Source organism: Diabrotica undecimpunctata, unplaced genomic scaffold (assembly GCF_040954645.1).
Source record: "Diabrotica undecimpunctata isolate CICGRU unplaced genomic scaffold, icDiaUnde3 ctg00000627.1, whole genome shotgun sequence".
In the NCBI taxonomy this organism is placed as follows: domain Eukaryota; kingdom Metazoa; phylum Arthropoda; class Insecta; order Coleoptera; family Chrysomelidae; genus Diabrotica; species Diabrotica undecimpunctata.
The window spans coordinates 213,013-227,206 of NW_027311924.1; the positions used below are offsets into that span (position 1 = coordinate 213,013).

Consider the following 14,194-nt stretch of genomic DNA (forward strand, 5'->3'; position numbering starts at 1 on the left):
AATCATTCTCTTCTATCTCTTCGAAAAATAAGTTGGGTAAAACTCATCTCATCGAACATCACATTGATGTGGGTTCGTCCAAGCCCTTCAGGCAATATCAATATCCCTTGCCTCAAGCCTGGCATGAAAGCCTAGTAAAGGATGTAGCAGTCACAACTGCTAACATATAATTAATTAATATAATTTATTATTAAAATCCTAAAACCCCTCAGAATCCCGTTTATGAAACGTTTATGAACAATAGACGATGCGATGCGCGGGTGTAATCAACTAAGGTGGTCAAGAGTCGCTCGGCTAAAGGCAGTTTTGGCCAACAACTCACGCAGAGAGGTGTATTTCTCCAAGCCTTAACCGGCATTTTTTTGCCTTAAAATCGGGTAGAAAATCTGGGATTGGATTTAATGTTTTCCCCGAACATCTAGGGAGAAATTGGAACAAATGATAAAAATCTTGATTGGAAAAAACCGGCTTCCAAATCTGCAGAAATGAATATTTAAAACCCGGCTTCCAAATCTACTGAAATAATTATTTAAAACCCAGGTGAGCAATTAAATCTTTTAGTTTTATAGGCCTATCATTTTATTGATATTTTCATTGTCTTTTGAAATATTAAAAGTGTAAAATCAGAGTTTTCTCATATGTATCATGTGACCTTGATCCTAGATCATAAATTTATCGGACACCTAATTAGTTTTTTCTGTTTTTTTGTATACCTACTCGGTATAAAAACTTTCATGCCTAATTTACTAGATATTCTTTAAATGCGCAGACGCAATAAATAGACAGGATGACAGTCAGCTGATAAAATAAAATGTTTGTTTATTGTGGTAATTCGATGTAAGAGTATGTGTTGACAGTCATCTTTGGGTGCCTTGATGTTTCTCCAAATGTTATTTTTTGTAGATTTCACCCGATTAGGATAACGTTTAATATTAGAAGTAATTTAACCAAACACCTACTTCAACCCATTGGTAACCAGGAACCGATTGTCTCCAGAACCACAGAGTTCTTCGTCATTCATTTTTTTTGGAGCCTCAAGGACCGTCAGAGTCTTAAGGGGACCTAACCAGGACAGCTGTAGTGTTGTGACAGACATTAACAACAAGTTTCTCAGGGTTAAGGTTTTTCTTGTAATTTACAACTTTGTATATGCATATACCAAGGTTAGTACTTATTACAGTTTTTGTATCAGCTATAAAAAGTTAGGTAAATAGTTATTAATTAATTAAACTAGATTCATTGATAGGGAAGGGGTTCATGATTTTTGTATAGCGGGTTTTAAAAGGGAAGGGAAGAAATTTATGTATCAGGGTTTTTAAAAATTATATATATATATATATCTTTCCGAGTCTGTTGGCCATACTCATCACACTTGATCACTTTAGATATCTCCCACTTACACATAGATCTGGTGTTTAGCTGCTTCGACACATATTAGTCGTATATTTGTTAGGTAAGGTAGTTTCTTTTGTATAACCATCACGGTTTTTTTTTAGTATTTATATTCCCTACCTTACCTATCTAGGATTTAACTTTCGTAACTAACCTTAGTGTTAAGATTTCGCTTCTCCCATGGACTTAGATTATATATTTACTAATACACCTTTTTGTTTGGCCCAGTAGTGGGGGTCCTTCATTTTGTCGTGGCTTTTTGGTCCTCGCATACCGTAGCCCCACTACTGTAATTATATTTTCTATATATAGATATAGGTGAGTTTTGTTAGTTGTTAATATTATAAATATATTTGTTACAAGTAGTTTTGCTTTTATTTCAGTTCCTGCTTACAGTTATAATATAGCAGAACAAGGTCAATAGTGTCTTTTCGGTTTTTAAACATTACTACAGGGTATTGAATCAATAGTACTTTATTCCTTGTTGTTCATAACTTCATTTATTTTTTTCGTTAATTTCCTTCAGAAATTAGCTGGCGCCCATTTCAGTATTTTCCTAGGCATCTCCGTATATTCTCTTATCTTACCCCTTTTATAGTTCCAGATTTTCCGGTGCATTATTATATTGTATTCTTTTGGATAAAAAGATCTCTTTTCCCCTTATCTCAAAGCCAAATTCTAGTGTAGTGAGGCTAGCCCGAATTCGTGCTTGAGGTTTTGTGTCTCTGTGTTCTTTTGAGCTAAGCCATTCTTTTTATTATAACTTCTTTGCTAGTTCTTCTCTAATTTATCATCTCCTTCTCCATATACCACCCCCTAAACTTTATTTAGGTTTCAAGGAGGTAGATGAAATGCTAAAGTTAGGTATTATTGAGCCCAGTACTTCTTCTTTTTGTAGCCCTTTGTGGTTGACAAAAAAGAAACACAGGACTTTTCGTGTCTGTTTTGACGGACGTAAACTTAACAGTATAACCATGAACAGAGATGCGTATCCTATACCTCGTATAGATATCATCCTGAGTAAGTTACAAAACGCTAAATTCATTTCATCTATTGACTTGAAGAAAGCATTTTTACAGATTCCACTGAGCGAAGAGAGTAAGAAGCTCACTGCTTTTGCAGTCAATGGAAAAGGATTGTATCAGTTCACTACAATGCCTTTTGGTCTTGTGTCTGCTCTGCAGACTATGTGTCGGTTAATGGATTTGGTAATTGGTCCTGCTTGAGATCCTTTTTGTCAGTATTATCTTGATGATATTCTTGTTATTACTCCTCATTTTGAAACTCATAACTCTGTATTGCAGCAGTTGTTTCAGCGTTTAAAAGACGCAAATTTGACTATTAATTTGGATAAAAGCAGCTTTTGTCGTGACTCTGTTAAGTTTTTAGGATATGTTGTAGATTCACATGGTCTCCATACTGATCCTGATAAGGTATCGGCTATTCGTGATTTTCCAGTGCCTAAAAATACCACTCAAGTCCGTCGATTGTTAGGAATGGTAAGTTATTATAAAAAATTTGTCAAGTCTTATTCTACCTTGTTGTCCCCTATCACTGATCTACTTAAAAATAGGAAAAAGGGACAAAATATTGTGTGGACTCCTGAAGCTAATGAAGCTTTCATTAAAATCAAGGAGGCTCTCACAAATTCCCCAGTTATGGTAGCACCGGATTTCTCTAAGCCTTTCTATTTGATGACTGATTGTTCAAACACAGTATCTGGTGGGGTACTCTATCAAATTGTTGATGGAGAAGAACACCCTATAGCCTACACCAGCAGGAAATTAAATAAAGTCCAGAAAAATTATACTACAACTGAAAAGGAGTTGTTAGCTATAATTACAGGTATTGAACATTTTAGATATTTTCTTGAAGGTCGTTCGTTTACGGTCATAACTGACCACAGTAGTTTGGTGTGGTTACAAAGTATGAAAAACCCATCTCCTCGTTTGGCTAGGTGGATTTTAAAATTGGCACAATACGATTATAAAATTGTTCATCGTAAAGCTTCAGGTGTAGTAGTCGCTGATGCACTCTCTAGAACTTTTGATATTAATTTGTTAGACTTATCTTCCTTACAACCAAATGACTGGTATCAGAAAATGTTGTATGATGTACAGAATGTACCAGGTAAATTTCCTGATTTTAAAGTTGAACATGGTGTTTTGTATAAACATGTCTTAAGTTCCATGGATGCCCTTACTGGAATGTCGGATTGGAAGATAGTCGTTCCAACTCCTAATAGAGCAGAGGTTTTGGCCACCTTTCATGACCATCCTACAGCAGCTCATTTTGGTTTTTACAAAACTTTGCGTCGAATATCTGAACTTTATTACTGGCCTAAGATGCGTCAAACTGTACGTAGCTATATTGCTAAATGCAAAATCTGTGCTACATGCAAACCAACAAATCTTCCTCAACCAGGTTTAATGGGTAGTTACCGACAGATTGATTTTCCATTTCAACTTCTACCTTTAGATCTCATTGGTCTGTACCCTAGGTCTTATAAAGGTTCCCAATATGCTTTAGTAGTTGTTGATTATTTTACTAAATTTCAGCCACGATTCAGTGCATTGAAGCTAGCCCGAATCCTCACTTGAGATTTAGTGTCTCTTTGGCTATTTAAATTTGTTCCTCTGAGCTTAGCCATATCTTTAGTATTTTGCATCACCTCTCTTCCAGTGCTTCTGAAATTTGTAAGCTATACGCTTCCTAAAATCCAATACTCCCGAAGTATAGAGGTTTCAATTGGCTAGGCCCAACGTGTGGCTTCTTTTCCACTTCTGGCTTAAAAAAAAATATATCTCCTTTAACTTTTGGTTTTGATCTTGGGTTGTTATGGTTTTCACTAGTTGTGCTTTTAGATTTTCATTTTAACATTTAGTTATTGTACTTCAAATTTTTTTTTATATCTATACCTTAAATCAACTTGTTTTGCTATATTCTGTGTAGACTGAATAAATTGCTTTGGTTTTTATTGGTTAAATAACTATTTTAGATTAATAATAAATAAATTAAAAATTTAAATAACTTAAAGTTAACTATTTCACATATTTTACAAGTCCGGAGTAGTCAATAAGTTGAGTCACTACCTTGAAATAACAGTTTTTGAAATTTTAGGTTCGTTTGGGAGTTGTAGCAGTATATTTCATTGGATTTCACGACTGGACCAAAACAAGTAAACATCCTTTCATCCCTTCAGAATATTAACTTGGAGTCAGAGAGTAAGTTAGACTTTACCTACTTTTACTCATTCTCTTGTATATCTCTCAGTTGTGTAATATGTCAGCTTTTAAGGTAGAGCATATATTAGCTCCTGAATTAGAGTATGAGTTGAGAGTCCGTCATTTAACCAGTCCATTGTTAAAAACAGTTGATGAAAAAAGGGGTGTTCTGAGAGGTGCTTTGAAGCAAGCTTCAGCAAATAGGAGTCATGTTGTTCTGTCAACTTCCAATCTTAATTTTAGTGATGAGATTCCGGAAATAGAGGCTACTCTTGCAGATTTGAAAGTGAAAATTGGTTCTTTTGTTGGTTTCCCTTGTGACACTGTCTATGGTCGTTATACTTCTCGGTTGGGTCATGTCGCAGGTAGAGTCCATCTGTTAGAATCTACAACAGAGGAAGAGGACGAACTAAAGAAGTATGTAAGTAACTTATGTTCTTCTTACAAACTCTCTCTGATGATGGGTAGACCCAGAAATACGTGTTAGGGAGTGGTAAGAGACTTAAATTAAATCGAAACGCAACCGTCTTCGTATATATATATATATATATCTTAAAATGCTTTATATGTAACAAACTAAATTTTATATATACCATTAACATTAGTAATTTTCTTGCTTCACTTTTCAAATTCCCAAAGAACTTCAGTTTGTTCTTGTTAAGAGGACTATGCCATCTACATAAATAGTATATGTATTGCTATTTACATGTGTAATTAATTTTATATTTGGTAAGGAAAGGTTTATCAAATAAACACTTATTTAAAAGGAGGAAAACTCAGTCATTTATTTTAAAATTGAATATAAAAAATACATATTTAGAAATAAAATGAAAAAGAATAGGTATATCTAACATTTTACAAGGATTCAATAATATATTCTCAGAATAAACAAATTCTAGTTGAATATAGGTACAAGAGAAAGACAGAAAATTACTATATAAATTCAAAACATATATAGTGAAAGTACAATAATAGAGTAGCAGTAGACAAGTACCTAGATAAAATAAACAATACACTGGAATCTGGCTAAATAGCATCTAACATAGCAAGACCAACAATTCATACCCAATTCATCATCACCAATCATTCAGGGCTCAATTAAACAACCAAGATGAGATATTACAAAAAAGAGTAAATTCCAATTGCACAAAACCTTAATACATCCAGTATTTACATATGGATCTGAAATATGGTTACTTACTCAAAGTGAAGACAGCGAATTGGCTACTTTAGGCAGAACAATCTTGACATATATACAAAGGAGAAAAATAAAAAAGGCAGATGGAGAAGAATATATGACCCATTATGACCTAGTGTTAATTTTATGTAACACTTGCAGATGTATTTAGTCAGCTTTACATGAAGTTTCATTTTGACTACAATCACATAGATGACGTTATAAAGCATTCAAAACAAACATAAGGAAGCCTTCCGTGCAAAGCCATACTGATAGTTGTTTTAGTTAGTGAGTAACTGCAGTCTAAACTAAATATAATTTAGAAGGTATCATAGAGCATAACATTTGTTTCGAGTAAGTGCTGCAAAAACCTTATTTTTAGAGTAAAACGCATATTTTTACAAGAATACTGTTAAATAGTGCTTTTTTGTTGCTGTCTGTGAAAATAGTTAATTACTTTTTCTATGTTTGATAAAAACAGCTTGATATAATTGTAAATTTACTTATATGTAACGTTAGGCTCTTTGAAGTATGTGTTGTTTTTCAACTTTTCACTAATATAAACATAGTTAACTTTTTGAAATTAATTAATTAATTTATTTATTTGTCTACGAGAAATTGCCCAATTTAAATACAATCCTATAATACAAAAATATAAAATCCGAATTACTCACATACATAGCATAAAATTAAAATTAAAACTAACATAGACAAAAAATAAACACAAAAAAACTAAAACTAGGTCACAATAATTTAAAATCGATTAAAATAATTTACACAGCTAGTGGCATCAAATAATCACAGGCAAGATATTAACTGCACTTTAAAAGTAGGTACTTTGCTGTTCAAAGCAATCCAACCTATCTGTATACTTATTAATTTGCAAACCTAGCCAGACCTAGATAGATAAGAATTATATCCATTGTTAGTTCGATGACGTGTAATTAGGTTAATAGCCTGGTTTGTCTAGAAGCACATGAAGGTTAATTTTTCCTAACAGTTGTGGACTGAAACTGTGAAGCTGCTTCATGTGAAAGCACATGAAGGTTAATTTTTCCTAACAGTTGTGGACTGAAACTATGGGAGTGCAATGGACTATACAGCATAGTTAGATCTTTGTTCATGCGTCTGACCTGAAAAGTTACGATGTTGAGAGAACTTTCAATGTTAGGGTGATTGATTTGATTAACTGTTTGGAGATTCTTAAATTAGATAAATCGTAGGACTTTATGTTGCTCTCTCTCGATTGAAATTAAAAGGATATAATATTACAGGAACCTTTAGGGGTGACACAATTCCTAAAACTTGTTCATTACTGAGAAAAAAAGAATTGACAAATTTGGAATGGACAATAACATTTTGGCTGCTGCATCTATAGCTTATGGTGCTACTCCTGTGGGAACTGTGGTCATATATAGTAAATAAGAAAAAAAATATGTAAAAATTCCAAGACCTAAAATCATTGCCAAATATTAATAATATGGGAGGAATCTATTTGATGGACCAAAACATATCTACATATAGAATTGGAATCCATTCAAAGAAGTGGTGGTGGTATATCTTCACATGGCTCATTGATGCAAGTATTAATAACAGATGGATACTCTGCAAGTACTACTACACCAAGATTTCCCAATTTTGTTATATATATATATATATATATATATATATATATATATATATATATATATATCTACGGCATTAAGTGAACTCCGCCCATGTTAAAATTCAGGTTCAATTGAGCTCCGTGGTCAAGTGGATACCGATATACGGAGCTCACTTGACAATTCCGTAATATTGGTTCAGTCGATTCATCAACATGTAGAGTTTAATAATTTATAAAAATTTTTTGAAGCCCGTAAATACCCCTGTATCATAAATGTATATCGCTTAGTTCACGTGTATATATTATAGGGGTGGTTCAGATCTTCTTCATTGTATATTTGAACCATACGTTTATCGGTTTAAGTAAGCTCTGAGAGTTTGGCAACTGTGCGATTATACCGTATATTTTCAACATATACCCTGAACGGTTTATATGGGCTCCTTATTTTTATCTACTGTTTGTAGACAGTGGAATGTCATACGCATTACACTGTGTAACAGAGGCTATCATATTACCTGGTATAACTAAGTACTAAAATGTAACTGGTTCTTTAAAAAACAGGTATGTAGATACAAAAGGATTTTGAGCTTATTATTGAATGGAATGTTCGCTTGCATAGAAAATTTTATTTTTTCTGTATTTTTAAAGATGTTGTTTTTTTATTTATTATAATTTTATTAGTTCAATGCCGAACTTGATGTTTTTTTTTAATTACAGAAATTTCGTAATATATTTTGTTTGCGTGAGTATGTCTTTGTACATTTTATGTAAGCATCTGATTAATAAAAACTACTTTTATTTTATCCAATCTTCTGCGATATAATGTATAAAGCTTTTTTAATATTTTAGTTCTGGTCTTATTTGTGTACTACATATGATATCTCGATAAAAGGCTATCTCAAAATAAATATGGTTAAGTGCTACAATAGATATTTTTGTGTTAAAATGGGTAGTAGTGTGCACAAAAAGAAAGAATGGTTAATTTGTCTAACAAGGTATATTCGGCAGCAGAAGCATATAGTACAAGCGTCTATGTTTTAAGGGTGGAAGGACGTGCGCCTCATTTTTAGCTGACAAGCTTGCGAAGAATATTATTTCTGGTCCTCAATTTACCTTTTAGTTTTAAACAATAATCTGTGACTGACCCGGTGTGATACAAACTATTTTCAAGGAATTTATAGGAAGTCTACAGTTCAATGATTTTATGACAAGATTGGATGTTCAGTTTTGTGAAAACGTCTATGTTGAGGAAATTGAAGGAACACCCACGAGTTTTTCAGGGGTTTTGGCTGAAAATTGATTCATAGTTTATTTTTATTGTGCAATATTAGGTGTCTCGTCTATATAATAGAAGTCCTAGTATCTACCGGTATGGATCGTTTGTTTGTGTAAATGTTATACAGTGTAGGTGCCTTTATGCTACCCCAAGCGAGACCGTTCTTCATCTGCTATTCTTACCAGTGAGTGATACAAAAAATATTCTCTTATGTTGGCATACGCAGACAATGTAAGTGAGCTTGTTATCTAAGGGGATATCATATAGTTTTTGGAGAAATATTCTGTAATTTAAGGTGTCGTAAGCGGCATTTAGATTGAAAAATACCACCCCTGATACCGGATATTTTTCGTACCCGGTCTTTTTTTTTGCCAGGTTTAAGCAAGGTAACAACTTTGGCTTGTCTCTAAATTTTGGGTATCTCCATAATTTGAATACAGTTGTTCATCATCCGGATAAGCCATTGTAGAGTGTTTTTAGTCCAGGTTTCGTAATAAGCTTTGTGCTCGAATCCTCAATGTCGGTAGTTGTATTATTTTTCATTAAATATGTAGATGGTGGATCCAAGCTCAACATCGTTAAAAGGTTCTCTCGGCTGACTGGTTTTGTCCTTTCTTACTTTAAGTTATTCTTTGCTTTTTTTCCGACAGAAATAGCATGTCTATATCTATAATGTGGTTTTCAGCGATCAGCTATATACCAAATACCCTAGGTTAGGCCCTACCTGTGTTTCCTGCACTAGAAGTAAGTTACATTCGTGTTTAGCTCATATGTCTGATAAGTTTAAGTAAAGTAAAGTTTCTTGATCTCTAGATATACCCTTAACAGTTATAGACATATGTTATTAGAATATTTGGTCCTAAAAAGGACCAATTTGACAAAATCATATTAAAGGGGTGACTGAAGAATTAGCCGATTAATTAATTCATCATTACCCGGTTGCGGTGATCTTATTAGTACTTCAATCTTCCTTAACGCTCATTCTTTGAATCCCATAAGTAATGCCTAATCTTTTACTTTTTATCAAAAATTTAAATTTTACATGCCGTGTATTACTTTTTGACGATATTTCGAATCAGATTTGTATAGTAATAATTTTAGGTATTAAAGAGCCTCTTTATGAAAATTAAATAAGTTTGTGATATCGGTCGCAACTCATATCTAGATAATAACAAAATAAACAGTTAAAATAAGTGTAAACAATTTCAACTACATATATAGGCGCCACTGTTCAGGTGATGGGTTTATCACAGATTATCAAAGATTACATTTTAATTCAATGTTCTATTTACGTATTTTCAATATTAAAAAAGTAGGAAAAGACATGTTTATGCTTTTATTTTTTTAAATCTATTCTATTTTCTTTTTAGAGTTCCATCTATTTTGGACGACCTGTGTTCTTTTTTTAATTGGGCACTTGTCCAAAGCTATGACAAACACTCTGTCCTCTACTATTCTACGTTAATATGACTGATTCATTATTTTCTCTAAACACTCTGTCCTCTGCTATTCTACATTAATATGACTGATTTATTTTATCTTTCTTGCAGCAATTTTAATGTTTATCCTATGTCTTCTTCTTCTTCTTCTTCTTCTTTTTATATAGACATGACTGTCATTTTTCAATGTGCCTCCAGTAAGTTGCCTTTCCATCGTTTTCGTGATCTTCCTACTGATCGTCTTCCTACGGGTTAACCGTCTCTTGCCGTCTTTACTACTCTATTTGTTGTCATTCGGCTTATATGATCGTTCCATTCTACTCTTCTATTTCTTAACCAGTTCTTGATGTTCTCCACCTTGCATCTACGTCGTATATCTGTACTTCTAGCTCTGTCCCATAGTGTCTTACCATCAATTTTTCTAAGTGTTTTCATCTCTGATGTTTCTAATATCCTTTTTGTCCTCTCTGTGTCAGGTCTTGTTTCTGCCGCGTATGTCATTGGTCTGATGACTGTTTTGTAAATTCTGCCTTTCGTTTCTTTCCCGATAGTTTTATTGCTTCATATTGTTTCATTTAGGCAGCCTGCGGCTCTGTTTGCTCTATTCACTGGATCTTCCACTTTAGTTTCGAGCTTTCCGTAGCTAGATAATGTGATGGCTAGCTATTTAAACTCCATCACTTGTTCTATTATCTGACCTTTCAGCTCCAATTAACATCTTGGTAAATTTGCTGTTGTAACCATGAATTTTGTCTCTTTTGGGGAAATTAACATGTTAAATTTTCTGGCGGTTATATGAAATTGGAGCAGCGTACGTTGTAAATCATCTTCATTTTGAAAGAGTAGTATTGCGTCGTTTGCACAGCAGATTATTTTAATTTGTTTTTCTTCCATTTGGTATCTTTTTTTAGTTCTTACTTTTTTATTATTTCATCCATAATCAGGTTGAACAATAGAGGACTCAGGAAATATCCCTGTCTTATCCCATTATCAGCTTTATTAGGGTCGGTTGGTTCTTCTTCTACTTTTACTTTTATTGTGTTATTTTGGTATATATTTTCGGTCGTTTTGATTTTTCCTAGAGGTATCTCTCTTGCGTACAATAAGTGGATAACGTTTTTTAATTTGTGTTTCTTCTGCATATAATTATTTCTTCTGTGTATTAAAAGTTAAATTTTTGGAGCTTTTGGAAGTTTTTGATTTTATTATTGAATGCGACAATTTTCAAAGTGATATCTCGATCTGTGAAGCAATCGGTTTGAAAACTTTATTAAATGATTATTCTTTTAACATACTTTTAAAGATTTTTAAGAAAGTGTTTACCCAAACCGATTTGATATTCAATGTTGTTCAAAATCAGTTAACTGACATTATTCATTCCAAAAATAGAATAACAAGACTGGTGCAAAATCTCAGAGATTTTCGTAATGATAGTAATTTCCAGTATATACGCAGTGAAGTTTTGGACTCGCTTGATATTTCCGAACCCCAAAAAAAAAAAGACAAAGGCATGACACAGAAACAGATATCGAAAAACGAGTATATTTTGAAATTTTGGATACTATTATTATGCAAATAGATACTCGTTTTTCGAATTTTGAAGATTTGCAAATTTTTGACCTCTTTGACGATTCAAAATTTAAAAGTTACGCCAAAGAATTTCCAAGATATTTATTAGACAGGTTAATTAAAAATTATCCATCATTCTTTAATAAAATAAAATTAGAAAATGAATTAAAAGTTTTATATGCTGATCCAAATATTTTCGGAAGATGGGATAAGTTACAAGATATATAATTTTATATACTGCAATTCATTACAATAAACTGTTACCGAAATTAATAAATTATTGTCATTAATTCTCTCATTACCACCAACGTCTGCCTCAAATGAACGAGATTTCTCTTGCCTCAAAAGAATCAAAACCTATTGTCGAAATACCATGAAACAAGAGAGAATGTCAAGCTTGTCTCAAATGTCAATAGAAAAAAAACTTTTAAAATCTCTTGTAGCAGTCACAACTGCTAACATATAATTAATTAATATAATTTATTATTAAAATCCTAAAACCCCTCAGAATCCCGTTTATGAAACGTTTATGGGCAATAGACGAGACGATGCGCAAACTAAAGTGATCAAGAGGTGCTCGGCTAAAGGCAGTTTTGGCCAACAACTCACACAGAGAGGTGTATTTCTCCAAGCCTTAACCGGCATTTTTTTTTTGTCTTAAAATCGGGTAGAAAATCTGGGATTGGATTTAATGTTTTCCCCGAACATCAAGGGAGAAATTGGAACAAATGATAAAAAATCTTGATTGAAAAACCGGCGTCCAAATCTGCAGAAATGAATATTTAAAACCCGGCTTCCAAATCTACCGAAATAATTATTTAAAACCCAGGTGAGCAATTAAATCTTTTAGTTTTATAGGCCTATCATTTTATTGATATTTTCATTGTCTTTTGAAATATTAAAAGTGTAAAATCCGAGTTTTCTCATATGTATCATGTGGCCTTGAGCCTAGATCGTAAATTTATCGGACACCTAATTAGTTTTTTCCTTTTTTTTTGTATACCTACTCGGTATAAAAACTTTCATGCCTAATTTACTAGATATTCTTTAAATGCGCAGACGCAATAAATAGACAGGATGACAGTCAGCTGATAAAATAAAATGTTTGTTTATTGTGGTAATTCGATGTAAGAGTATGTGTTGACAGTCATCTTTGGTTGCCTTGATGTTTCTCTAAATGTTATTTTTTGTAGATTTCACCCGATTAGGATAACGTTTAATATTAGAAGTAGTTTAACCAAACACCTACTTCAACCCATTGGTAACCAGGAACCGATTGTCTCCAGAACCACAGCGTTCTTCGTCATTCGTTTTTTTCGGAGCCTCAAGGACCGTCAGAGTCTTAAGGGGACCTAACCAGGACAGCTGTAGTGTTGTGACAGACATTAACAAGTTTCTCAGGGTTAAGGTTTTTCTTGTAATTTACAACTTTGTATATGCAAGTTATAGAGCGACGCCTATGGGTTTATTCAGGCCATGGACTCAGGAGTGCTGACATTGTCAAAGACATTGAACTTAGGAGTGCTGACGCTATGTTTCGTAATATTGTGAGTTGTATAATTGCAACTGTAATATGTTTTATTTTAATTAATATTTTATTCAGTTTAGATTTTGATTTTATTGTAATTAGTCGTTTTAGCTCTAATAAATTCTTTTTAAAAAAGGACTTTTGGCATTCCCAAATTTGAGTGGCGCAGTCAGTAGCTAGGTCAAACGGGTTTAACGAATATAAATTCGGTTCGTTTCAACGATTTATTGACCTTAATTCGGAAGTGTTATATTCCTGTGGGTGGATTGAGTAGCCCTTTATAACAGGAATCGTGTTAAGTGGACTTTTCGAGTGAATATCGAAGATACCTGCCTAGTCAAACCTTCTGAGTGAACCAGCTTACATGGAGTGGACAATTCTTCTCTGGTAAGTGCTTATGTCGTATAGAGAGCCTAAAATTCTAATAAATTCTGATTCATCAGACTCAGATTCTGACTCAAAACTCCCTATTAAAGATAATTTTTGTTCTAATTCATCCTTAATAAATAATCGTACTTTTAATTTAAATTTTTACTCAAAAAATAAAATAAAAATGGCAATCCCACAATTAAAAAAGGAATATCTTGACATGATTCCAGATTTCCACGGAGAAAATACATTACTTCCTAGATTCGTGGAAATCTGTGAAAAATTGATTAATAAATTTTATAATACAGTTGATTCAGATGATTTTCAGAATGAATACCTTATGTCTAGCATCTTAGCAAAAGTAAAAGGTGAAGCTGCTATTAACATTTCAGCATGTGTAGTTAGGACATGGCAAGATCTTAAAGATGCCTTGCTAAATACATACGCTGATAAAAGAGATATTTATACTCTTAGTATAGAAATGTCAGAATTAAAGCAAAATAATGAAACTCCCTTTGAATTCTTCAATAAAGTCCAACATCTTTTGAATTTACAAATATCTTTAATTACTACACGTTCTAATGACCAAGAATTATTAATTTTATTAAACTATT

At 32.9% G+C, this 14,194-nt stretch overlaps 1 long non-coding RNA gene across 1 annotated transcript; it reads left to right on the forward strand.

Moving 5' to 3' along the window:
- The first annotated feature begins 288 nt into the window (after positions 1–288).
- Positions 289–13,307, forward strand: LOC140431302 (uncharacterized). The gene is made up of 3 exons (XR_011949653.1): positions 289–540; positions 904–1,163; positions 12,355–13,307. It is a non-coding gene; the product is annotated as an uncharacterized lncRNA (long non-coding RNA).
- Positions 13,308–14,194: the final 887 nt, after the last annotated feature.